This window comes from Gavialis gangeticus, unplaced genomic scaffold (genome assembly GCF_001723915.1).
Source record: "Gavialis gangeticus isolate Ggan-Ray unplaced genomic scaffold, GavGan_comp1, whole genome shotgun sequence".
NCBI classification, from domain to species: Eukaryota; Metazoa; Chordata; order Crocodylia; family Gavialidae; genus Gavialis; species Gavialis gangeticus.
Genome location: NW_017728992.1, coordinates 101,911,694 through 101,929,791, shown reverse-complemented (window position 1 = coordinate 101,929,791; position 18,098 = coordinate 101,911,694).

Below are 18,098 nucleotides of genomic sequence, written 5' to 3'. Positions count from 1 at the left end.
TCCAACTCTATTTTATTGCTTGCAAGCAGGCCGACAGAGGAGCTTGTTGCTCAGATCAGTGTCGACCCTAAACAAAGAGCGCACGTGGCTTTTATTGAGCTAGCATTTTTTTCAGTTGACGTGTTACATTTTGATTGGTCATTTCAAACCAAAACCTGAGCAACCTATAAGGCATACGTAGTGGGCCATCCTGTACCATGTGGGTGGAAAGTTACAGAATGCAGGGGTTAATACTAAAACAAGAAACAAAGAAACATAGAGAAAAGTGTCTATTTTCGCTACAGCATCTTGCAATGCTTCTTAGAGACACTGAAGCTGTAGTCAGTTCCCAATTTAATTTAGGATTCCTGGTCCTTATACAAGGGCTGAAGCTACCTTAAAGATTCCTTGATTCAAATTTTAAGCGTGGCAATGTTTTGCTCAGGAGGATGAGGCTGACTAAAAAAGAATTCTGGGGTGAGGGTTATTTTTCTTTCCTAAAGCCTATTTGTCTTAGGCCTAAGCAAAGGCCACATGCCACAGTGTGCAATGCGGCAGGATACAGGGCAGTGCTGTGCAGAAATACAGGTTAAGGCATGCCTTCCCTTCCCGCAGCTCTTCAGAATGGTCTCAAGCAGCCTTAGGGGTGTCCCTTGGGTTTACACATCTTCAAAGTCCACTTATTTGTTCAAAATGAGTCAGGAGTTCAGCATGGGGTGGAAGCTTGTCAGGGTCTCAACAAAGCACATCTAGAAGACCCTAACAATGCACGTTTAGCTTTCATCATTTAGTACAAAATGCATCAAAACTCAAGCCTGCATGCATGCATGAATAAATTGGGCACTAAGACCCAATTTCAGCTTTCTCCTGCAATTGTGGCCAGGCCTTCCTACAACCTACAAAGCAGCAGGTTTCTATAATCCCTATCATCTCACCTTACCATGCTACCTTGTGCAGAAGGACCATCTTGGGAGATTGGTAGAACTGGAAAGCCTTACACAAGAAACAGCCCCAGAAACTTCTTTCCCCAGCTACCTTCCTATAGAGTGATGACCCGTCCTCCTCAGCTGAACTAGGTTACTTAGCCCCAACTCACCCTAACCTAATGCTAGCTCCTGCCTGTTGGTCATCCTGGAAGTTGCTTGCTCTACTTCCTCCTTGGTGGAGCGCAGTGGGTTGTTTGCATCCCTGTCTGAATCTTCCACCACTGGCTTTATCTCCCCAGCTTCTAGGCACAGTCCACCAACTTGCTTGATCTGCAATCCTGCTGCAGTCATTTCCTCATCTGTAGGAAACACCCTTGGAAGCTTTCTATGACCTTGCAGTATAGGAATTGCTTCAGCATTTCCCTGAGAACCAGCCAGGTCAGATAATTCAGCCACTACTGCTCTTGCATTACCAAGCTCTTTAATACAGGTCTCTCTCACACCTGAGGCCACACTTAAAGGTGGCAGGACTAACAAATTCTTTCCAGGGGTGGAATCAGTCACCAAAACAAAAGGAGCCACAGGCTGTAATAGTCAGGGAGCCAGGTGCTTATCATGGCCCTTTTTGGCCATTTTACTGATTTTTACCTTACACCCTGTAGAGGAGACAAGGGTGACTCAAAGACCCTCCCTTACATTAGGGAGGCCAGCCAGATCTGCTTAGTTCAGGGTGGGCTGGAACTAGGTTGAGGCAGGATGAGCTGTCCCACCCACAGCTACTTGCAGCTGAGCAAGAAAGGAGTCACCACTGCTTGGCAGGTAAGCAAGCAACATACAGCCTTCCTGGCTGCTGCTTATAGCTTCTCAAACATTAGTAATTGGATAGGGATGGGGTACAACATGAGCCTGAATCACGTGACTGGGTCAAACAAATCAAGACCCTGAAAGGAGGCACTGAATCAATTGATCCTTAAACAGACTGTTTGCATTTTTTGTTTGGCTGAGGTATGCCAAGCAGATAGGTGCAACAATGGAATTAGGTCACCCTTGTGCTTCTGCATTTCTCAAAGTGGTTGTTGTCCAGCTCTCGACTTTTACAGTTGCCTAGTACCTTTGTTCAAGTTTCTACTGCACAGGTTGGAGTAGTTCCTTTCTTCATGCTCCACAGAGTGAACAAATACATGGCTTTCCAGAGAGTCCCCAAAGTGTCAGGTGTGGAAACATAAAGGAAAAGTATGATCCCTACCCAAAAGGAATAAAAACAAAGGGCAAAACTCAAGAAAAACTCATCTGAGTTTTATAAGAAATTGTACCTTATATTAGAAAGAGAGAAAGCTCCAATGGTAGTATCTGTGTAAATGCACAGACCCACATGTTGTGAAACAGTCCAAACTGCATGCTCCCATTTATTTTTTCACCCCATGCTTGTGAATGCAATGAGCCAGTGTTCTGATGTAGACTAATTACTGATACTGGCAGTGTTATTTGCCAACAAAAAAAACGGTTTGCAGCTCTCCTGGCAAATATGGTTGCTCCTATTTTCAAAGAAGCTAATTAGTGCAGACCTATTAAATGAGTAGTATTAGACTATGGTAAGCACTCAGTTCCTTGGCTTCAATTTGTACATGCTCAGCGACAATATGCTGCTCTTACTTCCGGCTCTGTCAGGGACAAATACATCATATCATATGAACAACTGCTTGAGGAGGGAGAGAGTGGGTAAGGCAAAGTAGTCTAGGAGTTAGGGTGTGTGACTGCCTGCTGAGCTAGCTCAAACAGTCTAATACACTGTCACAGGCTTTGGGATATAAAGAGCTCCCCTGACGCATGCCCTTGGCTGGAAGGTCACAGGAGTAAAGCCCACAGTCCAGCTGAGAAAAATAATCCATCCATAGTTTGGCAAACAGCTATTTTTTTCCCTTTTCTCTTCAGATTTTCTGACTTGACATGTTACTGTATTGCACTTCACATCTGATTAAATTAATCACATTACATTATGCTATAGCAGCTCTGACATGATGCAATGGAATGTGAATGGTGTATAAAGAGGTACCAGCATCAGATCACTGCTACCTGCTCCTATCTCAACAGCCATGTTACCAGCAGCTGTGGGAAGGGGGTGGGGACACATCTTGCCCAAATGTTTCCTTGCAATTAAATTGAGCCTTTTGCAGCTTATTATTCTGTTCTTGTTTTAATTTGCATCAGATCATTAATATGATTCTCCTGTGCTCAGAAGACTTGGAGTAGTCTTCCTCTAAAACCTCTGCACATGCTTACTGCTATGTGTTATACGATATTAGCTATTTCATCAGAAAGCAGTTTAAAAAATCATTTTTTAAACAGGTACAGTAACTAATGCAAGATTGACACAATGTTAGGAGTGTTAGGAGTGACACAGTGCTAGGAGAATGATTTTTGTCGCTTATGGTCTCAATCCATGTTAACTTTAGGGTGCACAGATTGCACAGTAATGAATTACAAGAGTCCAAAAACTGTAAACTACAGTGCACTGACTTAGAACCTCCTGTTAGTCCTCACGGGTGCTTTCAAGGTGCAATGGTGAGAGTTTAAGCTCCCACACTCTTGTAAAAATCTGAGAAAGAACTGTAGGAATATCACTACCTGCCACTGAAGTAATACCTGATCAGCACAAAGAGGCATAGCTGGAATAGATAAAAAGCTACAGGTAGTAATATATTCCTCTGTAAACCAGTTTTATCTGGGCCAGACATAAAGGATAGTCCATGTAAAATGTCCCCATGATAAATTTGACTGTCTGACTGGAAATTGCATCGGTAAAAGTGAAGGACAGCCATGGCAAGCATCACTAGCTACCTGTCCAGGAACTTAAACCTCTTCCCCATTTTTTCTAGGATGGTCTCTAGGAATTAATAGGAGTGAGTAATACACAGTAGACCATACTGTCCCAATGAAAAGGTTAACTAAGCAACTGTTAACTACATGTTTCTACAGTCTGCCTTGGAAGACTGCAAAAGGATCATACAGGGAAAGAGATCCATATTTTTGTTGAGCCTGTGGCCTCAAATATTGGGCGCAACTAGTGTACGCAGCATGCGGGCTGCTATTCCATCTAAACTGGAGTAGAAGTTTTAAGGGGACAAGAGGACTTGTTTTTTTTAATAATTCTAAATCCCTCTATTCCTTCGTGGCTTTCTAGCCTGAAGTCAGCACATCTGTCTTTAGTGGTGTATTGTGCACAGTTTTCATATGAAGATGAATGGATTTCATCAGCTTATTTTAGTTCTAGTTAAGCCAATCATTTATCAGATCAGACTGATTGTGGGTCTAGCTTCCCATATTGCTCAATAGCTCAAAAAACAATAATTTGGGATTCTACTTTCTCTGGTTATTCCATGAATCATCAGACCTTTACCCAAACTACATTTGGCAAAGGTTGGTATGATCCCTGGTGGCTGGTAACCAGTCACTTCTTAATGTCCCATTTTTAAATTATCTCTCATGTCCGCTAGGGGCAAAGCAAATACCAGCCCAGAAAATCTGAGAGGGGCTAAATTTATCTCTCTCATAGCTAATCCACAGAGGAAAAAAGAGAGAGTTACTGCCAGAAGAGAGGATTAGAAAAAAAAACAGTTCTTGGAAATGGGGAGGCTGATTGAAGAATGAGAAATATTAAGCCTAAAAGACCTTTTGTTATTTTTATGTAATAGCCTGGTCCAGTGGAATCTATTTCCAGTTCAGGTATTTGTGTGATGGTAATTTCCAGGTGAGTGCCTGATGTAGGTCCCTCTCTTTGCTAATACATGGAGAATATGAGTTGTTATAGCCCCTAACTGCAAGAACTCTTTAGCTCAGTCTGTAGTAATTTTTATGTCAGTTCAGAAAGTTCCTGGCTCAGTCCTGGTGTGTTGGCCTAGAAGGCAACTATCACATAAAAGAGAGTTTTGGTATTTGGACTAGGTGGGCCTCAGGTGCTCAGGATAAGCTGCTTTTGAGCAGAGGATGCCACCACGTCAGAACCACCATCTTGGTCAACACAGCTGGAATGGAACTGGAAAGCTTTGCAGGCCAAACTAAACAATCAAGTCTGTATAGCTAGCTGGGACCTACAGGAGCTTAGGTCGGGTCTACACTTCAAATTTTTGCTGACGTGCTAAGTTGACTAAGAAGTATGAAAAGCTTGCACCCAGCCAACATGCTACACCGTCCTCTGGCAACTGAGTTAGCAGAAGAGGGCTTCTGTTGTCACAACTTGTTGATTAGGAGCACCACTGCAGAGTGGCAAAGGCTCTATAATGCAGACAAGTCTTTGTACTCTCTCTGGTTGAACACAGAGTAGGACTTAGAGCACACACTCACCGGTAGCTTACATGGCTTTGGACAATTCACTGCATTTTTCTGTGTTTTTCCTTTGCATTTTTGTTTGGCCTGTCTCTTAAAAAAACGTAATGTTCTTTGAGGCAAGGACCATCTCTCAGTGCTTTTACAGTGTCTAGTACAATGGGGATGATAGCAACAGAGGTAACTAGGCACTACTAAAATAAGGTATAATAGTAATCATTGTGAGACCTTGTGTTATCCCCCAAATATACATTGTTTTTAGCTGTTTGATTCTTGGAATCCTGGAATCATATTTATTAAACATAAATGTGGAATCTCCTAATCACATATCTCAAGATTTAAATTTTTAATGAATTTCTGTTCTAAGGTGGAGACAAGTGTATAATCATCCTCCTTCTGGGGACTGATAGTAAATTCATTAGGCTTATTTATGAAATGTATGTAGGGTCTGAAATCCAAAGCTTTATAGCTAAAGGAAAGCTAATATGTGAAAGGAAGCCAGTCCTATTCAGACAAAACTCCTACTGTGAAGTTAAGTGGGGCATGGCCCTGAATAGGAGTGGTAGGATTGTGCCCTTACTCTCCTTGGACTGTATTAGTATTATTATCGTAATTTGAAAGCAACATAATTATTGTTGATTTTTACCATTTCAAGTGAGTATAGCTTATTTGTGATACTTCTCTTCAGCTATCCCTTGGCTGAGATCTGGAAGTCTCTTTGAATCTTTAGCTTGCAATTCCTTGCAGTCCCCAGTCCAAAAAAGAGCTTCAGTTCCTCTGTGAAATTGCCCTGTAGTTCTATTTCCTTTCAAACCTTTTATGAATCCTTGCTCTTCTAATACAAATCCATGCATAACAGGATTCCAGCTGAAATGGGTAATAAAAGGCTCCTATGCTGTAACGAATGCACCTATATAAAATTAATAATTGCTTAATTGACCTTTTCATTTGTGTAAATTTGACGGGGCATAATGGAAGCTGCAAACATAACTTGCCCCTGAGAATGACAAATCAATCGCTGTATACTTCCCATTCTCTGATGGACAAATTGTGTAAGAATGACCATAAACTTCATCCTACCTCTGAATCTGAACTAAATCTGCATGGTACTTACTCCAAGATTTGAATAAGTTCCAAGATAACTACATTGCCTCTTCCCTAAAGTCTCTGTCGCTCCTGCTATTGTTATTGCAGGACAAGAACACTCTGTTCTGAATGATGAAAATACTGCACCCAGGTATGAAGCCCAGAGACAGCTTTCCTGGAAGAGAAAGGCTGTTGGAGCAGAGAGAGAAAATTCCATATAATGATTTTCACATGTGCATGTGCATGCATATCTGTGCACTCATGCATGTGTGCGCGTGCTTTGCCAGGGCCTAGCAGCAAGGGTACCAAACATCTGAGAAAATAAAAGCCAAATCTTCAGATGTAGAGCAGTACAGTACTTTTGAAATGTGACCCTTATCTCAGTGGCAAACGTCCTCCTTGCCACAGTGAACTTGCATTAAGGCTGCAGACAATACTGGAGGCTCTAAAAGCCAGAGACTCAATGAATGAACAAGTTGTTCGTGAGCTGCCAGTACTACAACCCTGATCCTGGCCAATGGACCAGCCTGCTTCTACTGTATCCATATAATCAGGAGGATATAATCCAGCTGGATCTCCCCAGCATATGATGTTTCCCTGGACATCACAGGTCTAACATAGGGAGTCAAGGCCCTTCACAACACACTGGGCACGCATCTACACAAGATGCTACTGCGTAGTGGTTACTGCAGATTTATACTGCAGATTTTACTTATATAATACAAGTACTAAATAAATCCGCAGTAACCAGAGTTACTGCACAGTAGCACCAGCAAACACCTTTTTAGTGACACTACTGCCCAGTAGCCTAACAATACGGTGCAATAGCATATTAGCACTTTTTGTGCTGTGACGTGCTACTGCTCCATTAGCATCCTGTGTAGACATGCCCACTGTGTTGTAGAGGTGTATGATTGAGCCATTCTGACTCTTGGATATTCTGGGGTACACAATGGCTGCATAAGGAGCTATTGGCAACGGCTGTGTTTAATTTAGACTAACAGCTTCCCAGCCCAGAATACAGATGGCACACAAATACCTTTGCCTTCTTGTTTGCCTTCTAGTTCTTGCCTGTTAAAGGGCAAAACTAGGTTCCCCTTACAATACTGGCAATAGGGATGGAACAGTCTGTCACTATCCTGGCAACCCCTGTAAAATATAACCACCATTCAACTCTGATTTGCACAGAAACCTAATAAATATCATACAGGGCTGGGAAGAACAGAGAGAGAATGTCTGATCTAATGCTGTAGTCAGTGAGAAAGACAAAACTAAATAGCAAACCTAATTCCATCCCTGCCCCCCCACCCCATTTTACTTGATTTGGTGCAGGACATTCCTGAAATGTTATGTGAGACTGGGGTGAATGTATATGGGTGTGACAGCCAAATAGTGAGCATGTTGACCAAAAAAATAAGTGTTGCATTCAAAAGACACATTCAGAGGAGAAAGGGGGGAACAAGAGAGTTCATACCTGGACCAAGATTATAGTCACACTAAAGTGTGTTAATACGGGGCTCTCATTCAGTTTCTAAAAGCAGACCCTGAAAGCAAGTGTCTTTCTCTGCAGGAGAAGGCTGAGAGGTGATCTTGTGGCTGTATATAAATTCATCATGGGGCAGCAAGGAACAGGAGATGCTCTGTTTACCAGAGCACCCCTTGGGGTAACTATAAACAATGGCCACAAATTGACAGAGAGCAGATTTAGATTAGACTTCAAAAATAACTTCTCTACAGTAAGGGCTACCAGAATCTGGAATGGGCTTCCAAAGGGGGGGGGTGCTCTCCCCTACCTTGGGGGTCTTTAAGAGGAGACTGGACAAGCACCTGGCTGGGGTCGTTTGACCCCAGTGCACTTTCCTGCCCAGGGCAGGGGGCGGACTCTATGATCTACTGTTGTCCCTTTGGACCCTAAAAATCTATGAAATCTATGTCTATGTGTTCAGGCATTCTTTAACTATGTATTCTCCTGCAGTAGTGAAGCCTCCTGTGTTGAGAGGCACCATGGAGAGAAGCAGTACTAGGAATCTGAGGACTTCTGGGGAATAAATCTCAGTAGATGTTAATATGTTTTAGAAACGCACATGAAATTCTCAGTGCATAGTACTCATCCACAGAGCCCAACAAATGCCCCTGTGAGACAGTTAAGGGTTACAGTTTCTCTGCTATGGATTGGGAAGCAGAGGCAAAGGAGTAAAGTGATTTGCTCAGGGCTGCAGAGTGATCCAGTGACAGATTTGGGATTAGTACTTGCAAGTTCCTGATTGCAGTCTCCTGCTAATTCGCCTCGACTAGACACTCATAATGACACCCTCATCCTTAACTAATAAGGCTATTTTGCATAAGTCACTGCAGGGGGAAAGAAAGCTAGACAAGAAAGTTATTGTATGAACTAAGGAAAGTGGAAGTGTGAGGTACTTCCTTCAGCTACCTGTAGGGCTCTTTTATGATTAAGCTATGATTAAATAAAATGCTGTCTCTGAGAATGTGTCCCCCGAGCCAATTAAGAAAGGATACCCCATCCAGAAGAGATTATCTCTTATGCTCATCAGAGCTAGAGTGAGCCATCTTGTGTATTTCAACCAGTAGCTTTTCACCCCTTATTTTTGCATGCTGTACATAACATATTCAGGGTTTGTGGTGACTTGGACAGGTGGGCTAGCTGTATGAAAACAGAAAGCCAATGTTAGGAAATCCTTCTACTTTTAGTAATCAGAAAAGAATACAGAATGGTCTGCTGGGCATGGAATTTTCATATACATGGCATTTAATATCAGGCAGGATGCACTTTGTATGAACTCTGTAGCCCTTTTCCAACAGTTTCAATTAATTTCTGTTTGTAGGTTTTAATAAGTTTCTCCTTTTACATTTACAAGACTGTATGGGCTCCCTCCCTTGGCTAATTAACACATCTATAAATTTTTTTACTAAAGATTTTGGCTGTCTGGTGGGTAATATAGTTTGCTTTGATATAGCAGGCTGTAGATTCAAGTATTTGGGGAGATCATGTGTTCATTAACAATGTAATGTTTAATATCTGTTTTTCTCTCGTGTTAAGGCTGCAAAGTAAATAAACTCTGACTATGACATTTCATATTTAAAAAACAATCTTTTTATGTGCTCTTTGATTTTAACGATGCCACTTTCATTTTATGTGAGAAGAGGGGATAACTAAAAACAAGTCCAAAACTTGTACAGGAGGAGGATTCTTTCTAGGCACAGCAGTCTGGTTCTGCTGCCATTAAATATATGCAGCCATGAAAAGCAGAGCTGCCTTTGGCCACAGCTGAATGAGATTGGGAACTGACTGTTTGCACTTTGCAGTGAAAAACGGCTGGTGCACTGACCCAACCTGAGAGAGCCAATATAAGATTCTGTACTAGGCCTGTCTTGGTGCATGTAACCATAATAGCTGAATGGAGAGGTGAGGTCAGTTTTATCAGTTTAGTGATAGCTCTTAATAGCACTTGAAAATTTTGTCTATTGAAAATATGACTCCTTAAAAACAAAGGTTTCCCCCACCCCACAAATAACACAGAAGGTCAGTGCTCCTGGTTCCTCTTTTATTATAGTGAAAAAAGTAGATTGTGCCAGCAAATCTGTATTTTGACTTAATTTCCTTCATCTGGGTGACTCCAGGAAACCTTCAGCAATTTTCTTGGCCAAACCCAGAACTGACCTTAACATGATTTGCAGGGCCTGCAAAATAGTCTTTAGGACTTCAGACTGAATTGACTTGTGCCACGATGCCAGCTTCTACAATTTTATCCCAAATCTCCAGCTATCTGGAATCCTTCTCAGAAGACCTGCTGCTGGAATCGTAATTAAATTAGAATTGAAGATTTCAGTTAACAAAAAGTAGGAGTTGCCTGGGACCCCCACACATTGGTGAGAATTAGTTTTGAATCTAGACGCAAAACGAAGGGATCCTAAATTAAAATTAAGGAAACTGTCCCAGTGCAGTTCTGAAGCCCCCAAAACCAGAGAGCTGCTGTTGCTACTGTAAGTACTCCATGTATTTTTAGAAAAAAACAGTGACTAACTTTAATTCCTAATGATCCATTAAATTGGCAAGGTTCTTGACAACAAATAGGATTAGAAATTTGTCTTCAAAGTCAAAATGGAGCCACTTGTTAATGAAATCTCAGTCAAAGGCATGCCACAGGCCATGCGCTGTTTCTGACAATGTAAGGTGCCTACCTCCTCCCTTGAACTGTGTGGACTCACTCTGATATTTACAGGACCTCTGCTATTTACAATCTCATAAGGAAACATTAACATGAGGAAAACATTAACAGTGTCGTGCCCTTATGTAGCAGACTTGCTTCTTGATGTCATCATGCCACGATATTTTCATGAAGTTTATGCTGAAATGAAAATATACACAACATCCTCAGTGTGTTGTCCTGGAAAGCAAGTTATTAAAACTAGCTCTGAGAAAATTCTCTGAGTTTGTCTCATGTGCTTTCTATACCTAAACCACAAAATCCTTGCAAACCCTAGGAGACACCAGCAGAAATCACCTGTTTCATAGCAATATTTTATAACAACAACTCTCCCCTCAAGCTCCCACCATGTAGCTGTACAGCCTGTTGAAAAATGAAAGGTCAGTCAGCGTTGTTTGCATAGATCTTGATAGCATTATGCAATTTTGTCCATGTTTTTGGTGGGAAATGGAGAACTATTGCCACTGAAAATATCACTCAAGGTATCTGTGTTAGCAGGCTTTGAAGTGAAAGTAGCAGTTCATACCACGCAGCTATTTTTCAGTCTCTCTGCATGCTCAGGCAGACATCAGTTGCAATTAGCTCACATTTCTCAGGGTTTCTGCATGGCTAGAACACCATGACTAGGGCAAGACATTGCACATAAACCGGTTTAAGTGATCAGAAACTGGTTTAAACCTGTAACAGAACATAAGTTCAGTGCACATAAACCAGTTTCAAAATGGCTGAAACTGGTTTAAGGTAAACCTGGATGAATGTAGTATCAGACTTAACTGATTAGGGTTAAATCAGTTTATGCAATGTCTGTCCCAGACCCCTTCCCGGTTAAGTTAAACCAGAGTCCCCCAGCCCTGGGCTGGGCGTTCTGCTTCAGAGAACAGGGCTGGCCCTGGCCCTCTGCTCACTAGTCAGAGCTCCCGCAGAGACTGCAGGCAGAGCAGAGTCTGCCTGGCTTAACCAACAGCCCTCACTGCTTGCTGCTCATGCAGGCCCCCCCTCCCCCATCTCCCACAGCATGGACCCCAGCCCCACAGACCCTAGGCATGTGGTATGCTAGCTAATGCTAAGAGGTGTCTGTGTTTGTGTCTCCAATTTCACTGGGACAGGCAGACAGAACAGTGTCCAGTTAGAGCTTTTTGGAATTAATCAACAGGTCAGCTGGAAATGCCCCTCCATTTCTTCCTTGGGAAAAGCTGTTTAAGAAGAGCTTGAACTAATGAGATAGGCTTTTGTTTTGTTGATGGGTTGATAAATACTGTGTTAGTAGCTCCCTGCTGGCTCCCTCGTCTGTCAGGTTTGCAGACAGTATAAATAAACAGGGAGAGGGAGATTGAGAAGCTCGGTATCATCAACAGATGCATGCACTGCGCGCCCCCCCCCCCAGCTTTGCCTCAGAGTGCTAGCTCAGGGCTGGAGTCTGGCAACACTCCAGGCCCTTGAGCAGCAAGTGGGAAAAAGCCTGGGACTGTGCAGGCAGGGTGGGACTTTAACCCCTCCCTAGTCAGAGATCCTGCTGGGGCCTGGCCACACTCCCCCTCAGCTCAGCACTGTAAAAGGGAACAGAGGGCTGCTCTACTGCCTCCCTGCTTCTAGCCTGAGCCACTGCATTTCTTCAGTCCGGAGGAAATGTCTGTGCAGTTGCAAACTGATTCAATTCAGGCAGGTTAGACTAACCTGCAAAGACTGAATCAATTCAGGCTCAGGCTTTTTGAATGTCTGTCCCTAGCCCATGAAACTTAATTTTAAAATGTAAATGTAATTTTAAAATGTAAACACAGCTAAGACTCAGAAACAATTTACAGGTCTGTCCATCCTCTGCATATTTGCCTTTCCAGGCTGATATTGATGGGTGTGCTACATATACTCAGAGGATGCCACTGAATAGAGTCCCTAGGGGAATTTAGTCACTGCTCTGTCTAGTTTGTTGATTACAGAAGGATTAGGCAAGACCTAGGTACCTAGAGCTGCTTTAGTCACATCAGTTCTGCTCAGGTATGCTCAGAAGACAGAACTGCTGGTGCTCAGGGAATTTTAAGATCAGGAAGAGAGGCAGAAAGGTTTTGGGCACTTCCAATGTTCAGTAACCACTGAGTGGTTACTGAAGGAGGAGGAGGAGAGGGTGCAATTTTGGATTTAAACACCTAAGTTCCACCAATAGCCTTTTTTGGATGTGGCTTTTTAAACTTTTCAGAGGTGGCCACTGATCATGAGTTCTTAATTTTCTGGTGCTTGATTTTAGACCCAACATCAAGTCTCGAGCATCTCAGATTTGGCACCCAAAACTATTGAATACTTGGAATCTTAATCCTTCTGTGCCTTTTTCCCATCTGTGAAATGTGGATAAGAATACCTCTGTATATCACATGGCTGGTGTGAAAATGAATTCCTTAATGCTTTGTGAAGTACCAGAGAAAAGCCCATGAGAAAATCAAGGATTCAGTCTTTGGAACAGGGTCTGAATAATGCGCAGTAAATAAAGCATGGCCCCACACACTGAACAAAGAAAAGTAAATAAAATATTGAATAGCTGCTCATTAAGTGAGTGCCATCTATTTTGTGCACTGAAATCAGGCAGGGGTCCTATGGAAAAAATCGTGTGCAACCAAGTAATTAAAGACTGCATTACCATGTGCGTGCGCACACACACACACAAACAGGGGGAGGGGGGCCAATTAAGGTTGAACAGGCAACTGACATTTCTTATCTTTTGATGGCTCAGTTTTGCAACTTCAGTAGTGGTGGTTTAATTCCTTGTGTGTGACATGATCTGGAGAGTGAAAGATGATCTTTATGTCCAAGTGCAGTAGTTCATCAGTAATATAAAATTGCTCCATTCAGTTTCTATTGAAAACATATTCCAGCTGCAATGAAGAGATTGTTCTTAGCATCATATCTAAGCCATCCTTTAACACGGGTAAGATCTACAAGCATCATGATGAAATAAAACTATATGATATTTGGGAAGGGGTGCACAAAGGGACGAACACAAAACCATGCAAACAAAATGGAAAATCATGTAATATCTTGCAAACGGTAGGTCAGTGAAGTACTACTGTAGCCTAGCAAGGGCTGAGAGAAGCTATTGAACAATTCTATTACCTCCTTCTCTTCAAAGAGAGAAGAATCCTGCTTTCCTATTTCATGATAATTGGATGAAGGAATGTGGGTGGGAGCACAATTCATTTCAGAGTTTGATGAATTATTTACTAATTAAGGAAAAGAGCAGAGGGTAGTGTGAACTATATTACTCTGATATGGATGTTCCTTTTATTATATTATTTATACACATGAAATCGTTGCTTTTATTAACTAAGAGGTTAATCACTTGAATGGGATGTTTTGCATTCTTTACAATCACATATACCAGCAAATTGGCTAATTTTATGTGAAGAAAATAACCTAGCTATATTTCTAGTACTTATCTGTGTGGTGCAGTTTAATAACATTTTGCACTGCATAAAATGAATAAACCAGCTGCCTTGATGCTTTGGCAATAGAATAGCACATTATAGCATGGCTTGCTCAGGTTCAGAGGCTTGGAGAGATGGCAGAGGTGACAAAACTGGGCTCCGTAGAAGGTGGAAGGAGTCTCCAATCAGATAGTTAAGCAATCAGTCTAGATATTGACATCAAATGAGGCCACTCACTTTTCCCATCAAGTAAGTGGTAACAGAAAACCTTAGAACTGCTGTTTATGTTTTGGTGTAGTAGTTTAACTGTTGTAGTGAACTATCTGCTACAATTGCCCCTGACTGAATGGAATCCACACTACACAACCATATGCCATAAGTCCTAACAAAGAACAAACTTATGTTTGGAGAGAGGACAGGAAACTGAACTTTGGGAGAGCAATATCTGAGTTTTAACCCATCTGTTGCTATGAAGTGTCTTTTGTGTGCTACTTAATAACAGCAAGGAAGCTGGCTGCAGATCTCCTATATAATGCTTATAGACAAATTAAAATGACAACACCTTTTGATGCTGATTCTCTGATAAAGTCCTCACTCCAACAAAGCACATGTAGCTGTTTTTGTTTAAACGTTCTTAGGACTCTAGCTTCTAATGGAATCAGTGCTGTTTAAATAGCAGATTTCGTACAACAGTAGGGTAATGATATGTCATCTGGACAGCTCTTCATATCTAGAGCTCCAAATCAAACGAAAGAACAGTATATACCATTGAGAAGTGTATTGTTCTTTTAAATTAATTCAGATTGTTAAAAAACATGCGGTACCCAGACAGAAACAGCTACCTCTATTAAAAATATATAAAAATACAATGGAATCCCTGGTTAGGTTCCCTATACACACACCCCACCCATTCTTCCCTAGCATATGTGAAACCATGTATATGTACGGAGTTATATATTATTACTCTATTCACCAGCCATTAAAAAGAAATAAATAAAGGAACATAGTTTGGGTTCATGATGTAATAAACTATTTAATGATTTGCATTGACTTAATGAAAAGTTCACCAGATTTTAAATAAATCTTTTTTTACTTAGGTAGAATAAATAGTTTTTAAAACGTTAATGGGATTTTTTTCTTTAATTATAACCATCTGTGTCTTTATTACATTTTGAAACCAAAAAAAAAAGAACAGATAGAGACAGCTTAGCTATTGAGATTATGTCACATCTTCATAACAAAGAGCACAATGCAGCCAAACTAAGTGTCCCTGACAGCATCCATTAGCAGGTCTGGGAAATTTCTGAGCTCCATAGCTGGGAGTCTGTTTTTGATTTCAAGAAGTAAGTAGCCTCATTTAAGCAAAATCATTCCACAGACTTGTATTTTCCAAGGCAGCATGGCACAGTCCATGACTTTGCCCACATATCACACTTGGACATCTGGGGATGACAGGGACTCAGTTGAACAGTCAGGGATACCCCAAAATCAAAATACAGATGATTGATCTCTTGGGGACTATATCCTGAAACTATTGCACTTTAGCTTGGTGGATAGCTCTATTCCAAACTTCAGACAAGGCAGAGAAACCAATGCTTCTGCAGCCCAAAGTTTAATATCCAAATTGTCCAAAGTATGCGAGTTCAGGGGATAAGGGTACTTACCAGTGGTGACAATGAGAGAGAGAAAGAGAGATCTTTTCCAGTGATTATAAAAAGAAGGCTTATTCCACTACACAGATGTGTTATTGAGTTTCTACTCATCTTCAAACCTAGGTGGAAAACAGAATTTCCAAGTTGCCTGCAGAGGTCAAGAGATTCCCCCCCGCCTCCCGTTTATGACTGCATTATTGGGCTTCTTTTTCCTTTTTTGTTTGCTTCCTCTAAGCATTTCCTCATTGACCACTGTTAGGGATGTACTGAGTTCGTGCCATTACATAGAAACTTCTCTAGGATATCTGTCTGGAGGGTCTTGCTAATAGGCTCCAGGTCAAATCAAATACCAAATTTGGGATCAAGAGGGAATTTTTCCCCTATGTCAGACTGGTACGGGCTTATTGCCTTCCTCTGTACTAGAAACATGGTCCTCTACCTAGGATCATTTGAGCTTATAAACAGAAACCTAACACATTCTGTTTTGTTGCTTTGAAAAGTGTAGGGCACTTCCTTGTCTCTTCTATTTTTCAAGGCACTTCTGGATCTGGTTCTGGCCAAAGGGGATGATCTAGTGAGCAACCTGAGGATCAAAGGGAAGCTAGGTGATAGTGATCATGAGCAATCACTTTCTCTATCCATCGCAAAGCTGGCAAATCAGTCAACAATGCAGAAATCCTAGACTTTAGGAAAGCTGACTTTCACAAGCTCAGGAGGTTGGTTGTTGAGGCCCTGAGAGATCACAATCTGACAGGGAGAAGAGTCTATGATGAGTGGTCACTCCTTAAGGACCTGATCCTAAAAGCACAAGAGAAGTCCATTCCAGCCTGTAGGATAGGTAGAAAAAGGGCTGGGAGACCCCACCTCTTGGCTCAGTAGGGAACTCATGGACCTCCTGAATCTGAAGAGAGAAGTTCATAAGGAATGGAAGTCAGGAAATACCACTAAGGAGGATTATGAAGCTCTGGCCTATACCTGTAGGGAGTGGACCAGAAAAGACAAGGCTGAACCTGAACTCAAGCTGGCTATGGAAATCAAGGACAATTGTAACTTCCTGTGGCATTTGCTAGTACATCTGGCTCTTATGGACCTCTCAGGTCTCACCGTCTCTTTGGGAACTGGATAGCTTGATGTTGAAGTATTAATCTCAGAAGGTCATTGGGGTTCTCTCCTGCCATGTCTTTAATGGAAAATAAGTTTGTTATCAGGAGTAACATGGTATGTTTCACCTTCCCTGGGACCCTCCTTAATTCTGTTTGTCTGGTTTCCTGATTCAGGGCTCTGCCTCCCCTACACCCCACCTTACACCAACCTTAAACTGTTATCTTCTGCCCACCTCCAGGGCTAGCCACGGTGGTAATTTTTGTCTTGCCTTTTGACTTTAAAATAAATAGGACATGGACCTTACTTGGCCTGGGCTCCAGGCTGTAATGAAATTGACTTATGGTCCTTGCTATCCCCAGGTTACCTTGTTTCCAGGTATGCCTCTGCTTTTCCCAGCTGTGTCTCTACTGTGGTCTGGACTTCTGGCTCTTTTTTCCCTTTGCAGGACCCATGGTAGTCCAGTCAGGTCTGGAGAGGTCCAGGATCCATGACTCGGCTTTGGGTAAGTACCTTAGCCCTCACGGGCTTGTCTCATCTCCAGGTGTACCCCCCTGGGACAGCCACCACTGCTCCTCTTTGGAACTCTCTCCTCCTCAGGGCTCTTCTGGTGCCACCAGAAGCCTCGCTTCCAGTCCCCCTTGCTCCGATTCCAGCAGAGTTTTTATCCCTTCCTTAAGGGGCCGGGTGGTGAATCGGCACCGGGACACCACCATAAAGCGGATCCATGCTGGGGCTAGAGCTGATCGTGGCTCTTCCTGGACCAGGTGTTCTTTTTTTTCTCTTTTGTTGTTTCACCATTTTTCCCCACCACGGTTTTGCTTCCACTGGACTTCCAGTTCTCGTCAGTGTCCCACTGGCTCAGGAGCTTTCCCCTTCGGGGTAAGTTTTCTCTCGAGGTATTGCCTCTACCACAACAACAAAAAGTCCTTTTTCAGATACATGGGAAGTTGGGGAAAAACAAGGGCAACATTGGAGCACTGCTGAACAAAATGGGGCAGCTGACAACTGACACTCAGGAAAAAGCTAATTTCCTCAACAATTACTTTGTCAGTTTTCCACCAGAGGATCACCATGCCTGACTGAATGCAGGATTACCAGGGTAAGGGTGATCAAACATCTACAGTTGGTGATGATCTTGTGAACAACACCTTGAGAGACTGGACATCCATAAGTCAGCTGGCCCAGACAGAATGCACCCAAGAGTGCTAAAAGGGTTGGCAGACATCATAGCATAACCAATGGCAAGGATATTTGAGAACTCATGGCTTTCGGGAGAGGTTCCAGAGGCTTGGAAGAGGGCCAATGTGATGCATATCTCCGAGAAAGGAAGGAAGGAAGATCCAGGGAACTACAAGCCAATCAGGTTGACCTCAATTCCTGGAAAGATCTGGG